Below are 13,743 nucleotides of genomic sequence, written 5' to 3' on the forward strand. Positions count from 1 at the left end.
GAGAGAAAACCCATAACATGAGTAACTAATTTCGCATGTTTTGTTTACGTGACAAACTTTACTAATTGACGTTGTTGGGTGGTGGCGGGCTTAACGATACATTTATATTTATGCGATCTAACCCAAAAAAATTATGGATAATATTGGTCGCGAAAGCAGCCTACTACTACGTGTTAAACTCTCTCCCATAGAGATGGAACAGGTGGAGTGCACGTATTGCAACAGCGCATTCCGCTCTTCCTCGACGTCCACATTCGTCAATGACACTGTGGCCTTTAAAAGGCAAATATATCATAGGCGGGGGTTTCGGGGACATGGCCCTTCTTCATAACACTTGAATCAATGCTATAGCGAATAGGGGTGGACGTGCGTTTATACTTTGGCCGTTCGAGAAGAACGTTGTCATTCTATATGACTCGCTCAGCTCTCCAGCCCATCTAGAACATCAGTCACTGAGTCACAATATGTGCCGGATATTTTGAAAAGGGAATGCTTATGTATTTATGTATCTATCTCAAACGCGTTTTTATAAACCTATTAACGAAATTCAACTCCTGCCTAACACCCGAAACCAGTGGTGGGAATTCCATGTTTCTATGGCAGGATCGAGTCATGAGTAGAACGACCACTGGTTACTGTCGACTACATCACGTTTTGCTGATAAGTCAGTTTTACGTGGCGGTTACGACACAAATCCATTATAAATACGGCGTAGCCTCATGGACTGTTGAGAAAGCGTTGTTACCAGCGCCTATTAAGACCGAAGGGTAATGGTACAATCGGTTACGATATTCGCTACTCACGTTGGCCGTGAGACGAATTTGAACCTGGATCGTAGCGAGGAGCGCTCACCACTGCACTGCCGGCGCCAAAGACAAAAATCCCCCTATAGCCTCATAAGACTGTTGGGGCAAGTGCTGTTAGCGAGCACCTACGAAGGCTGGCACGGCACATGAGAGGGGGCGGGGTGGGGGGGGCTAGCCCCGCGCCCGGCCGCCTTTGTCTCCCTAGTGGCAATGGTTTACACACCGCACTAGGTACTCATTTGAGGCTGGGTCGACGTAGGGGAGTCCCATGACCGGTTCATATAATCGTCATTGGTGTTGGCCGTGAAGGGGAATCGAACTCCGTTCGCCGGGTTCGTAGCGAAGTGCCCAAACCGCTACACTAACGCTCCCCACCAAAGACATACACACAGACACACACACACCGCGAGACATATATTCTATGAAGCGGAGCTCAATGCAGGGGCCTGCTATCGCGCAGTCGTTCTGTATTTAATGTGGCTCTGTGCGCCGTGAGAGGACGAGATAAAGCGTGGATCCATTTGTAATCGAGTTTTGGAGGTAATCAGAAGAGAGGCTACATCCATCTTCCGCGGCGCCACGTTTGCATTTTATTACAGCACGGCCGCGATCGCGCGTGCAAGCGGCCCGCTCGCTCCATCCAGATAACGCGGCGCACGCACACAGATGCGTGGACATACACAGAGCGGAGGCACAGAGAGGTGCATAGAGAGAGGCAGAGAGACGGAGTCACAGAAAGATGGACGTAAAGAGAGAGAAGTGGTGGGGGGGGGGCACAGAGATGTACGTATAGAGAGAGAGACGGTACAGAGATAAATGTACGGACAGAGACAGAGAGATCGACAGAAAGACAAAGACGTACAGAGAGATGGACTACAGAGAGAGAGATGTACGTACAGAGAGAGACAGAGCTCTACACAGAGATAGAGACGTACAGAGAGACAGAGATGTACGTACAGAGAGAGAGGGAAATACTTTTTGACTTTTAAAAACTTTTATTGCCGCCAGCAGTAACAGCACTGGAGGCAATACTGATACGAAATACACAGTCACCAGCAAACAAATATACGCTATAAATCCACGCACTGTGGCGCTAAATGCACCGCGCACAACACGAAAGAAAAGTCACGTGGTGGTGATGGTGGTGGTCATCGCGCACGCAACGGTGACAAGCGAGCGCTTCAGAAGATGAACATGAGGGTACCCCTGGTGAGATTCGGCTGGGCCACACGGCCGATGGCAACGTGAAGTGAGCCAATCTCCACTGGACGTCACCGCAGCGTTTGGCTACGGGAGACTTGTACATTTGTTTCCACTGAGGGACGGCCGCAATAAGGGGAGAGAAATGGTATCTCCATTTTGTGTTGTCCGGTAGGTCGGCCAGGTCCCGGGAATGCAGCGCCTTGACACAGCCACGTGCAGAGCGCTGTGTTCGGGGCACTCTTGAGGGGCACGTTCCTGCAGCCTCGGAGCTTCAGTAGCTTGCCGGATTCGCTGTGGCCAGGGGGCTGCGCGCAGAAGCACAACTCCGGGAAGGAGAATGAGGGAGGGGGGGGCTGCCACCATCCCCCGACGCCTCCAGCTTCAGGCGCAGCTCCTTCATGGAGCGGAGCACGTCCCGCAGCAGCTTCTCCCCAGCGAGCATGGAGCGGAGCCCTGCTGTGCTGGCGATCTCAGCTGCAGTCTTCCACTTGGGCTGGTGGGCCTGCACGAGGTGGAAGACTGTCCGCAGCCCTGCTGATGTGAGGCATTGAGCCAGGGTCGTCTCTCCTCTGATCCCCTGGAAGAGGCTGTTGCAGAACAAGGGCTCGTTCAGGAACTGCGCGGGGTCGTAGGGCGCACGCGTTCTGCTCCACTCGAAGCTCCGCCATGCGTCCAAGAGTCTCTGGTGATAACCTGGCAGCCTCGTGTAGTCGATCAGGCTCAGGTCCATCAGGAAGAGCTCCTTTCCATACCCCAGGCACCCCCCTGCATTCCTCAGCAGGGCGAGGGCCCGCAACTTCCAGGGTAGCTCCTCCCGGTTGTACAGCAGCCGCCTGACTGCCATGAGCCTGAAACTCACCGGCAGGCAGAGAACGTCCGGCCTGAGCCAGTGTTTCCCATGCCAGATGAAGTGCGCGAGTGAGCAGTTGACTCTGGTGAGTAGCCAAGCAGGAGGCTGGAGGGCCTTGGTCTTGTGCCATAGCACGGATGCTGCCAGGGTGTTAGCGATGAGCACTCGGCCCCTGAATGACATCTGTGGAGCGAGGCGTGCCCATGTCAGTAATTTAGCCTCGATTGTGTCGGCCAGCTCGGTCCAGTTGTTCGGAGCGACGTGTGGTTTCCCCAGGTAAACCCCCAGGAACTTGACTCCATCGTCCCGCCAACTGACTCCTCCTGGGAGGAGCACAGAGCAAACTCCGCCTTGCGACCCCAAACACAGGGACTCGCACTTGGCCCAGTTGACCCTGGTGGAGGAGGCCCTCTCGTACACTGCAACCGCCTGGCAGAGCGCGGAGACGTCATGCGCGTCGTTGAGCACGACACATATGTTGTCTGCGTAAGCTGAGAGCTTGACGACCACGTTCTCAGGTGCCGGGACCTTGAGGCCAGACAGAATTCGTCTCAAATGGCATAGCAGTGGCTCAATGGACAGGGTGTACAGCAGCCCTGTGAGGGGGCATCCCAATCTGACCCCTCTTGTCACAGGGAAAGGGGCGCCGAGCCGCTGGTTTATCTTCAAGAGGCTGGATGTGCCCGTGTACAGGAGTCTAACGTGCGAGATGAAGGCTTGGCCGAAGCCGAGCGACGTTAGGAGTTTATCCAAGTACTCGTGGCTCACCCTGTCAAAGGCCTTCTCCTGATCCAAGAAGAGGAGGCCTAAGTCCATGTTGTGCGCTCCTGCAAGGGAGATTATGTCTCTGACCGTACCGATGTTGTCGTATATGCACCGTCCGGGGATGCAATACGAATGTTCCGGCAGGATCAGCTGACCCAGCACTGTCTTGAGACGGTTTACCAGCACCTTGGAATTTGTAGTCAGTGCACAAGAGGGACACGGGTCGCCAGTTCACGGGGAGGCGCAGGTCCCCCTTCTTTGGTAGCAGGGAGACCACCGCTCTTCTGCAGCTCTGTGGGAGTTCACCCTTCTGCAGGCTCTCCGTCAACAATTGTAGTAGTGGAGGGCCAAGCTCATCCCAGAAGGCCGCATAAAACTCAACCGGCAGGCCGTCAATCCCCGGGGCTTTACCAGCTGCGAGCCCTTTCACAGCGGTGTGGAGCTCCTGCAAGGTGACGGGGCTGTCCAAACGATCCCGCTCAGGGACTCCTAAGGTAGGGCCCCCGTCCAGTAGCTCCTGGACAGTCTCGTCGTGTATGGTTTCGGCGGCGAAAAGTTGTGAGTAGAAATCCCTGGCGGTATTGGCGATCTCGCTCTCAGATATTGCTGTTTGTCCATCTGGGGTTTGCAAACTGGAAATTGTTGTGGTGTTGGCCGGTGCTTTGTTTAAGCGGAAGAACAACTTTGAGGGAGAGTCCATCTGCGACAGGTGCTGCATCTTTTTGCACACAAAAGCTCGATGTGCCTGCTCGTCCGTGATGGACCTGAAAAGCCGCAGCTTCTCCAATAGCGTCTCACCATGCTGTGTGCCATGGGATGAGCTCAGCTCTGCCTCTAGTGCCAGCAGCTCGTTCTACAGTTGGCGCACCACCTCGTTCTGGCTCATGAACTGCTGACAGAGAGCCCTGACCTGCGCCTTTGTGTTGTCCCACCATAGCTGGTGGAAGCTGAAGCTGCCTTTGGCAGGCAGCCACTGAGCCCAAAAGGCTTTGAAGGTTTCTCTGAAGTCGATGTCATCAGGCAGCTGTACGTTGAGTCTCCAGTAGGCGCTGTCCTGCTCCACCCTGGGAATTCGCAGCAGCACAGAGACCAGGTGGTGATCGGAAAAACCGGAGGGTAGGATTTTACTGTCCTCGAGCAGGTTAACGCTGCTGGCATTGACGTACAGTCGGTCGAGCCTGGCAAGGCTTATCCTGCCTTGAGAGCCGCAGCGGCACTAAGAGTACTGCGGCTGGGCTGGATTCTGTAGTCGCCACACGTCACGCAGATCCAGTCAGTGTTGCGGTAGAGAGCCGGGTCGAGGGTGCAGTTGAAGTCTCCCGCCATGACGGTGAGCACGTCGTCTGTCGCGAGTGCGTCCCACAGCGCGCCGAAGAAGAGCTTCCTCTCGGGGGCCCTGCTCGGCGCGTACACATTAAAGCACCTGAGGCTGGATTTATTCAGGATGAATTCGACAGAAATCAAGTAACCTTTGACGATTTCTTTCGAAGGAGACATTCTCTGGTGCAAACCGTGAACTGAGCACAATTGCCACGCCGGCGAGGTTGTCCTCGGCATAGCTGAAGAAGGCCCGGCCGCCTGGAAAAGGCTGGTGTTGGGCGGATCTGGTCCCACCTCTTGTCACTGCGAGCGCTGTTACAGTTCAGACTAGCAACCTTTATAGCTGAAGCCACCATGTTGTTGTGTGGTGGTGGTAGTGTTAACAGTAGTTGCGGGGGGCTGGGTTAACTCTGGGCAGAAGTAAGCTCCTTGCTCACCTTGTGCATGAACGCTTTTAGGCGGTAGTCGAGAAACCAAACCTGTCTCTGTTGCGGCAAATTTGTTGGGACGCTTTGAGGAAAGCGGTGAGGTCAGGGAAAACGGCCCCGACCCTAACTTGACGCCTCCTGAAAGTTTTCCTGAGAAAGCTGTGGATGTCCCCAGGTGAGTATTCGAACTTGCTGTTGACTTGTGAGTAGCTGAGCTCACTCACGTTGTCCTCTCCTTCGGTCTCCGACACCTCGTCGCCCGAGTCCTCCAGCTCGTTAAACTGTGACTCGGCAGAAACCTCGTTTGCCGTCGGTGATGGCAGGGCCCCATCGGGAAGAGGGTGGCTGCCCTCTAGTAGTGGAGGGTCTTTTGCTCTCCCTTCAGGTGAGGTGAGCCGGCCTTCCTGCAGCGTGGCGCCGTTAGGCGCCGCACCAGCTTGTGGTTCCTCTTGCCCTGAGGATGCTGAGGCGGCGTGTGGCGAGAGTGTTGGCGGCACCTGTCCCACCGTGCTCTCCTTAAGTGGGTCGCCATCGAGCATGTCTTCATATTAACCCCCTGCAACGCCGTCTGGAATGACGCTACGGGGGGGGGGGGGGGGGGGGCATTGCTCATCCTGCTCTGCGACTTTTGGGTAGGGCTCGTGGTCGGCGGTGGCTGCGCGCTTAGGGATGGGGGCCGCGTGGCCTCCTCCGCCATGGCCGGGCTTTACCGTGCGCTTGCGCGAGGTGACGAGGGTGAAGCCGAGTCAGCGTCCTGCTGCTGCAACAGCTGGCACTTGTACAGTGGTGGCTGCTGAGGCTGCGGTGGCTGCGGCTGCTGCTGCTGCGGCTGCTGCGGTTGCTGCTGCTGCAGCTGCTGCGGTTGCAGCTGCAGCAGCATCTGCCGGCACTGCTGAGGCTGTGGCGGCTGCTGCTGCTTCTGGCGCTGTTGCTGCTGCGTGACGTTTGTTGCAGGCTGCGCGTTTTTCCCTTTTGGTTTGCCCGTGCAGTTTGCATGGGCATGGCCGAAGCCACCGCACACGTAGCAGCGTGGCAACGCGGTGGACACGTACACGGTGTAGGCGTAGCCTTCCGTCGTGTACTTAAAGTTCACGTTAAGTTCCGTGTTCTTGGCGTTTAAAATCATAAAAGTGTGTCGCTTAAGAGAGGCAGGGAGATGTACGAACGCATGCACAGAGGCAGACATATGTGCATACAGAGAAAACGCGACGTATAGACAGAGAGAAGTACATACACATACACACAGACGAGATGTGTACATACATTACAGTCCCCCAAATGCTCACTTGATGATTTTGGTTTCGAGATAGCGCCCTCCCTCCTGTCCACGCCATGGTGTATAAGAGCACTTTACTTCCGCCTTACATCTCATCTCGACACGTGAGCAAGGGGGTACCCCCATTGCCAGTTGTCCCTGTGTGGCACAAGGTGACTCGTGGCCTGAAAACGGACGCCTCGTGTGCCAGTAAGGGACGATTGCTTCCACATATTCGTCCCAAATTGAGCACTTTCATTTGCAGTCTTCTTCTTTCGTGTGGATTAATAACAGCAGATTAAAAATGTATGTTTTTTTGTTATCCACTCAATTGTCTGAGGCAGAGTGGATCTCGTAAATTTTGTTCCTTAAAAGGAGTGAAGACAGAAGCAGCAGGGCGGGGTGTTTACGATGCGGTCGATGGTTTTGGGATTCGTGGCCGTGCACTCTCAGGCCGCCGAACCTTTGACGCGCCATTTGTGGTATCAAATTTGGCAAATGTTGAACCTGACGCGTACACACGGCGACCTGTGTCTTGCGAATAACGTCCAGGGACTCTGTAGCGTCCACTGTGAGCGAAGCAGACGGCTCGTAGTAGTACAGCATCGTTAGTATTAATCAGGGTAAGCCGCTGGAATTCTAACCGTGAACTTCTGCGACAGGTGGCAAACGGAGCTGCGGATAGGCCACGTCTCCCTGTGGGAACGGCGTATTTGTAGACAGACCGCAACGTGTACGAGACTATGGGGACCCATCAGCTCGCCTATTGTCAACAATTATTCCAATCTATGTTTTTGTTGGTGGGTTTTCTAGTCACGTAATGGATTTACGTTTCCGAGTGTTATGCACAGCTATAGCTGTGAGCTATCCACTTATTTAATACGCTCTCGACATACGTAGCAGGTTACACATCTATATTGTGTGTATACACGTGCAAGCCTGTGGGGTATATGCACGTGTCTCTGTGCACATTCGTGGGGAGCGACAGGGTTGCGGTTAGCGCACTGCGCTACAAACCCAGCTACCCGAATTCGATTCCCGCTCACGGCCAACACTAGTGACAATTATCCGAGCCGGTCCTGGGCCTCCCCTAGGTCGACTAAGCCTGAAATTAGTACCTGGTGCGGTGTGTAAACATCGTCACTGGGGAGACAAAGGCAGTCGGGCGTGATAGTGGCCACCCATCCCCCCCCCGTGTGCCGTGTCGCCTTCATAGGTGTTCGTTAACAACACTTGCCCCAACAGTCTGTTAAGGCTATACGGGCGGTCTTTGCCTTTGTCTATTAACGCACGCTCCCTCGATGCAAGGACGCTGCCGTGGTTGTAATGGTTATCACACTGGACCTTGTCTCGATTTGATTTGACCTCCCGGTGCGGCAGTTGAAACCAATGTGGAAATTTCTGGAATATACAGTACCCCCTGTACATCCACCCAGCAGTGGAAATGCGTCCACCACAGTCAGTCAATGGGCAGGTCCTTTCCGCCAGCAGTGGCGTGGGCAAGCTATTACAGGGCTGCGCCTTTATCTGTAGACAAGACGCGGGGTGATCAGTGTTGTTGTATTGACTCCGCGCAGATGACTGGGTCGTACGGAGCCGCGTGCCTTACGTCTTCTGTATCACGGCTCACAGCGGCAAAGTGATTAACACTGAACTTGCACGCAGATGTACACGGGCATCTCTCGTATACAATTCTGACCCCAAGCAATCTGAGAAGTGGCTAAGAAGGCTGTACAACGTGCGTGTTGTTCAAGTTTATCGCCGTGAGCCATTATCTATCCACCGCTGTGGATGAATACCTACTCCAAGCCGTCGGCTAGCCGTCACGATCTCACGAAGCAACGATCCATCGAGCACCTCTGTACATAAGCTCATTTCATCACTACATCTTCCTACTCGACCACCAGCCACCAATGTTTTCCGCTTACCGTTATACTGTATTGACAATCAAAACGATTCCCATAACCTTTGTGCATTCTCTAATCCGCGTGTTCCTCTTCCGTCAGTTTAATTCCAAAACGTGCACCCTTCCCTCGCTGCTTTGTACATTTTCAATAGTTTTGCCATTCTAGTCCTCGTTCAATGCTGTAGATGCGTTCCAGTTAAGCGAAAACCCGTATAGCGACAATAATTTCCCCATACGCAATGTAACGATACAGTTTGGCGGGATGCGGTGTACGCCCACACAGTTCGATGGCAGAACATATAACTGAAGGTTCGCTGCCAAGTTGCTGGATCATTCCGTACCGTACCACTCAGCCGCGCAATTCGTCATCGACCGCTCAGAAACCGTGTTATAACGGAGCGCGTACCGTGTAAGAACGGGGTGCGTTCGTCGTTGTGAGAAAAGTATTCCCGAATGGAAGAACCCCTTTATCGCGAAAACATGTTTACCGTATATTTGTCAGTGTCGAGTGTCTCTGATCCATGTGCCAGAGCAGGTCATGTCCACGTTGTTCTTAGCACATTCCTCCGTGACCTTTTATTATCAATTCAGTTGTACAGAAAGTAATTATCCAACCTGTTCCCGTCTCCCCCTCTGTTTCAGATTTTTTTAAATGTAATTTTGGCGGCTATAGACTTCACAAACATCTCCCACAAACTGCGAAAGCGTGGCAGGACCCTCCCTCACGAGTCACGAAACTTGTGAAGGCTTTCCTGGTTCAACACGTGTCATCGTAATACTAATAACAACAATATATCAATACCCACTGCCAGCAACTGGCATTGTTGGAAGCGTTTTAAATAATCACGTTAAATATAATTAATTCGCACTATCTTCTTGGTTATTTCGGTAAAGTCACGTAGAATGGAAATAAAACATTGAAGCGCTGTCGTTCCGACAGTTCTGTTCCTTCACCTGAAGAAGGCTACTTGTGTTGTGGCCGAAACGTCGTGAGAATTTTACTTTATTTTTATCATTTTATTTCCATTCTACGTGACATTACCGAAAGAACCAAGAAGATGAATCCCTGCAGTCACGAAAGCTTTAAATCGAAATTTAATTCGCACTACTTATGTATTTATCAAAAAACAACTCACCGAGTCTCAAGAGTATTTTCAGGAGGGTCCTGCATTGCGATGTTTGGCCAATTGCATTCATGAGCTTCTGGAAGTACCTGGTAAGATGTGTCAACATCGCCACTGAAGAGACAAAGGCGGCCGGGCGTGGTGCTGGCCATCCACCCCCTCGTGTGCCGTGCAGGCTTTCATGGGTGCTCGCTAACAGCACTTACCCCAAAAGTATGTTCAGGCTATACAGGAGATCTTTGTCTTGTGGTGTGTGAGAGTCGGGTGGACTTGCCCGATGATTGGTACCAGCAGTGTCAAGATCGGCCTCTCATGGAGGAGGTTCATAAAGGACGCTACTGGGCAGTTGGAGGCAGTCGCCCACAACAACGATCGGAGCATCGGACCGATAAAATACAGCAAGTTGGCACAGCGGAGAAGATAGCTGGTGTACCTGTAAGTCATCTCAGTCAGTCAATGCATGGCGTCTGGATCTGTCCCGTGACCTCCTGCCATCAGCCGTCGACACTCCACGTGACATCGAGGTGCACCAAGCGTGGCACAAGCACTGTGGTAACGTCACGTAGCAGCTATGGTATGTTTGTATTGCACACATTTACGGCTAGCAGTATTGGAGTGGTTAGTGCACCGTTCTACAGATCTAGCGACTCCGTGTGTAAGGATTTCCCGCTCAGGGCCAGCATGAGTGACGAATATCTACACGGGGTTTGGGCCTCCCAAAGGTCGACTTAGCTCGCCTTAAAAAGAATACCTGATGTGTCAAACATCAGCGCTGGGGAGACAAAGGCGGCCGGATGTGGTGTTGGCGTTGGCCACCCACCCCCTCGTGTGCTGAGTACTGTTCAACAGTCTGTTGAAGGCTACACGGGGCATCTTCGTCTTTGTATTTTGATGTGTGTGTGTATACTGTATTTATGTATTTCCGTGTGTAAGGATTTACCGGAGAAACCCGCATGCATGACTCGAGAAGAACGCTCACACTTGGCTCCAGGCCTACAGCCGGGTTCCGCAAACCTACTTGCTGTACTCCCATCATAGCGCAATCTGTCATGTGTGACGCAGATGTTGATTAAAGACGTTTCTCGGAACCCAGCGATTGCTGCAACGATTTGGGAGATGTTTTGAAACTGCGCGTCGATGCCGCACGGTCATAGTACACACAAAGATCCCCCGTGTAACCTTAACAGACTGTTGGGTCAAGTGCTCTTAGTGAGCACGTATGAAGGATGGAACGGCACACAACGGGGCGGGTGGCCAGCACCACGCCCGGCCGCCTTTGTCTCTCGAGTGGCAATGTTTACACATCGTGCCAGGTACTAATTCGAGGTTGAGTCTACCTACAGGAGGCCCAGGACCGATTCAGATAATCGTCACTGGTGTTGGTGGCCGTGAGCGCGAATCGAACTCGGGTCGCCAGGTTCGTAACGCAGAGCGCTAATCGCTAAACTTACTACTCCCCACACATGCACCTATAAACAAAGATCCCCTGTGTAGCCTTTAACATACTGTCAATGCAAATGCTGTTAGCGAGCACCTAATGAAGTCCGGCACGGCACACGAGGGGGTGGGTGGCCAACGTCACACACAGACACGAGAACGGTGATCTGAGCAGAAGGAAGGAAGCGATGGCGTGGTGTGGTGTGGCCTCCACGGCAATGGCCGTGATGGTGACCTTTTTTTACTTTGTTATCTACTCGGGATAATTGCACGCAATCTTCGCGATAAGATTCTGGAACGCGTGGTGGTTTTGAGCACTGGGCGTGTATCACAAACGGACGAGCGTGACTGAGTGGCTGATGTCAATTCCAATGGTGTTCTGGAAGGGCTGGAGAGCTGAGCGACTGATATAAATTATACAAAGACAAATACCCCCCCGTATAGCCTTAACAGACTGTTGGGGCAAGTGCTGTTAGCGAGCACCTATGGAGGCCGGAGAGGCACACGAGGGGGTGGGTGACCAGCCCCACGCTCGACCGTCTTTGTCTCCCGAGTGGCGATGTTCACACACTGCACCAGGAACTCATTTGAGCTTGAGTAGACCTAGGGCAAGCCCAGGACCGGTTCAGATAATCGTCACTGGTGTTGGTGGCCGTGAACGGGAATCAAACCTGAGTTGCCGGGTTCGTAGCGCAGCCCACTAACCACTACACGATCGCTCCCTACACACACATACATCAACACATACAGAAACGCAAATATATACGTAATGTGCGTACAATCTGGCGTGTTTTACCCTCCATTGATTGCTGCTCCGTCATTAGCTTTGACCAGCGGTCATCATCCCTTCCAGCGACGTGTCATGTGCCCATGCCCACTTCCTGTTCTTAAACGGTCTTTCACATGCGCTGAGTGCTGCAGATTTTGATGATGTTCTGGAAGGACAGGAACTGTGACATTTCATCACTTATGGATAGAAAAATCCGATCACCAAAATTTAACAAATTTGGGCCAATATATGTATGTGTAGACCTATCAGTTTCAAAGACAATGCATATATTATCAGAACATTTTTTTTTGCATGTTCACCACAAGTACGTGTGGTTAAAGCAGACATGATTCCTTGCAAATGGTTTATATTTGGCGTTTGAACATCTTACACCTGTTTTATTTCCAGAAAGGGTAAAACCTATTCTTATTCTTTGATAAATATGTTTTTTCCTGGATTTTTCCTGGATGTTTCTGTTTGCGCGTAGTCACTTTAAGATGTTTCTTGTTCATGTTTTTGTTTGTTGCGGTTGCACCCGATTCAAGAGCCGAATGGCTCACAGGGCTATACCAAATAAATGAAACTGAAAACTGAATTTGTTTCGATCATGTTTTGCTGAATACGTGCCCGAAGCGCAAAGCGGCCAGCACCAAACAACACCATTGAAGGTGTCATAGATACGAGTTTATGTATTTCGTGAGTTGACCAAGTGTATTATTATCATGAGAGTTTGGTAAAAACTGAGATGATGGGAAGGAATTCCAAAAAATCTAGCAGTGCAAGGGAAGAAGGCAGAAAGAAAAGTTTGGGCAGACGCGTCCCTAGGGTATGGCGAATCGGGACGACCGCCCGGGGCCCCGCGCTTTAGGGGGCCCCCTCGCTTTGGGGGGGGGGGGGGTGGCACGCTTCGACATCACGATGTTAGATGTAAAACTTGCGGTTTAGTTTGAAGGCGTCGGGGGACCCACACAGTTTGAGATGCTCCGGGCCCCGCACCCCCCCATATGGATGGCCTTGAGTGTGGGTTAGTGGGTGAGTGGGTGAGTGAGTGGGTGATTAAGCGAGTAGGTGAGTGAGTGGTTGAGTGGGTGAGTGAGTGAGTGCGTGGGCGAGTGTGTGGGTGAATGGTAGAATAAGTCGGTGAGTGGGTGATTGTGATATGCAGTGGGTGTGTAAGTGAGTTGTGTTAGCCTGCATTGTGGTGGTTGTACACTGTGGATGAGACGAAACAGTGTCGGGTAGACCGAGTCCTCAACATGGGTGGAGGAATTCACGAGTAAAGTTAGTGGAAACAGCAACCATTGATAATAGAGATAACAGAATAAGGAGGCGAATAACCGCCGGTGAGTGAGCGAGTGACTGGATTGAATTAGTAAGTTACTGGATCATCACTCTGAATGCAATCAAATACAGTGAGGTAGGGACTGGTAATCCAGCCCAAGTATGACAACACTATTCCGATTCTATCCGATTGAATGACGTGTTGTTTACCATGTTAAGGCTGTGTGTTATACAGTGAGGTGATGTTTGGAATCATATATCTTCAGGTGACCTATTGAGCAGGAATATCAAGGAAACGCAAACAACCTACAGGCATAAACACGAATCGCCGGCACATTCACTAACTCGCCCACTCACTCGCTCAACATCTCACCTACTCACACAGTAAAAAACCCACACACTCATGCGCTCACCAAATCGCACAGACTCACCGATTAATACACTCCCTAACGCACGCACTCACCCGTAACTACACACACTCGCGAAATCATCAACACACAAATTCAAACGGTCACGAATTCTCTCGCACACACAACGCTCTCTCAATAACCAACACACTCACACACGTACTCACAAACACTCGCCCACCGAGAAACCAA

Source organism: Petromyzon marinus, chromosome 46 (genome assembly GCF_048934315.1).
Source record: "Petromyzon marinus isolate PM22_M1 ecotype Great Lakes invasive population chromosome 46, UKy_Petmar_22M1.pri1.0, whole genome shotgun sequence".
In the NCBI taxonomy this organism is placed as follows: Eukaryota; Metazoa; Chordata; class Hyperoartia; order Petromyzontiformes; family Petromyzontidae; genus Petromyzon; species Petromyzon marinus.